The sequence below is a fragment of the Temnothorax longispinosus genome, unplaced genomic scaffold (assembly GCF_030848805.1).
Source record: "Temnothorax longispinosus isolate EJ_2023e unplaced genomic scaffold, Tlon_JGU_v1 HiC_scaffold_1029, whole genome shotgun sequence".
Taxonomy (NCBI): domain Eukaryota; kingdom Metazoa; phylum Arthropoda; class Insecta; order Hymenoptera; family Formicidae; genus Temnothorax; species Temnothorax longispinosus.
In genome coordinates, this window is record NW_027269518.1 from 1 (window position 1) to 1,850 (window position 1,850).

At 34.5% G+C, this 1,850-nt stretch overlaps 1 long non-coding RNA gene across 1 annotated transcript; it reads left to right on the forward strand.

The window, feature by feature from the left end:
• The first annotated feature begins 260 nt into the window (after positions 1–260).
• LOC139823458 (uncharacterized) lies at positions 261–1,424 on the forward strand. The gene is made up of 3 exons (XR_011734776.1): positions 261–294; positions 576–661; positions 974–1,424. It is a non-coding gene; the product is annotated as an uncharacterized lncRNA (long non-coding RNA).
• The last annotated feature ends 426 nt before the right edge of the window (positions 1,425–1,850 follow it).

Here is a 1,850-nt window from a genome sequence, read left to right on the forward strand (position 1 = left end):
TCACCAACGCGAGTTAATCTAATCGGTCGATTAACCTTCAGATGTCAATTGCCGAACATGAGAGAAGCCTGATCACCTATATTGTGTATACGTGAATTTATAATACGTAACTACGTAATTTACGTCTTCTTGCAGTGCATTCACGGAAGCAGTTACTATTTCTGTGACTTTCGAATATTTGCGTTTTCAGTTTGACATTCAGATTTTGAAAGACTGCATTGTTGACCTGTACATCTTCCATTAAAATTATATCATTCATTAGCAGATAGCAGAGATCATTTTAAGGTATTCAAGGTAAGATTTTTTTATCATTTTAACAAGTATCAACGTCATTGTATATATGGAGGGGTTAAAGCCATAGTGGTGTAAGTTAATTTTTTTGACAACTTTGTTTTTTTTCTTTTTTCAACATATCTGCATGTGTAGATTGCATCTATGAACTTAACTCGATAGGTTAAAAAAGTGACTTACACCACTATGGCTTTTAACCCCTCCATATGTACATAACTTTACAATAAGTCTGACAAAATATTGCTCGCGAGTAATTCTTTCTCTCTCTTTCATTCGAAAATAAGGTAAAAGAAAGAGAAAAAGGGGAAAGCTCGTAAGCAGCACACTTCATCCTGCCTTTGTAATGAAAATAAACTCCTCGTTTTGCATGGTGAGACCTTTGCACATATGTAACAAGTATATGCTTTTGCGCTTTTCATAGGGGCTTTATTTCTTTATGTTTTATTTCAAGCAAATAAATAAACCTAATCAATCTCTTTCATACGCCATAAGCATGCATCATTTTTTCACCTTACTTGAACGTAACATGTATTGAAATGTATGCAAATTAGTTAAAATATTTGTAGTCTTTTGTATAGTTTTGTCATAAAATTAATTAATATTTTATTTATGTTTTTGTTGTAAATTGATGTAGTAAAATACTGTTGTATATTGCTAATTTTTTTGTTGCATTGAATTGCAGTGAATATTGAAACACTGAATACAACATGGAAAGAAAAAGATATAAACTGTGGTTACACAGAAACTTCAACAAGAATATGGTGTCGAAAGCTACATATACGAAATGGAAACAGAAATACGAAGCAATGTTACTTCGCATAGATGAACGCACAGGTTTAATATTATTTCAATTTATTATAATAATGAACTTCTAACTTTTGGGCACTTGTTTATTTTCACCTTTCTTTATCGCATTCTTCATAAATACTTTTTATCTGCTGTATGATGGTTTTTTATTCCAAGACGTAACAATGTTTTTTGTATTTGTTGATCAAGTCACTATTTTTTTAAGTAAAAAAAAATTTGTATCATATATGAAAATATATACAGGGTGATTCAGAACAACCCCGCGTCCTTGTAAAGACGTATTCTTGAAGTGATTTTAAGACAATTTTTCCTGTACGAAAATTTTGTCCGAAGCTTACTTTTTGAATTACTGGAGAAAATATTTAGCGAATAAACGGGGCGCGTACAGAAGGTAGGCAGGGGCGGCGCAACTCACCGTCCGACGCGGGCGTTAAGTAGGGCGCTCGCTGCGATCAGCTACACTCGCTGATCAAGAGACACGGTAGCAATTATTGAGATTCGTATTCTTGGGTAAAGATACATAACAGTCTCGCGCCAAGTATAAGCGCATCGCGAGACTGTTATGTATCTTTACGCAAAAATACGAATCTCAATAATTGCTTATGCACATACACGGTCCCTCTCTCTCTCACTCACTCACTCACTCAGTCACTCACTCACTTACCTTGTAGAGATTCGATGTCTTCATACTGCTGTAGCTTGACGGATGAATAATTTCATCGTGGATCGCACCTCACGTTCTCATGTGACAA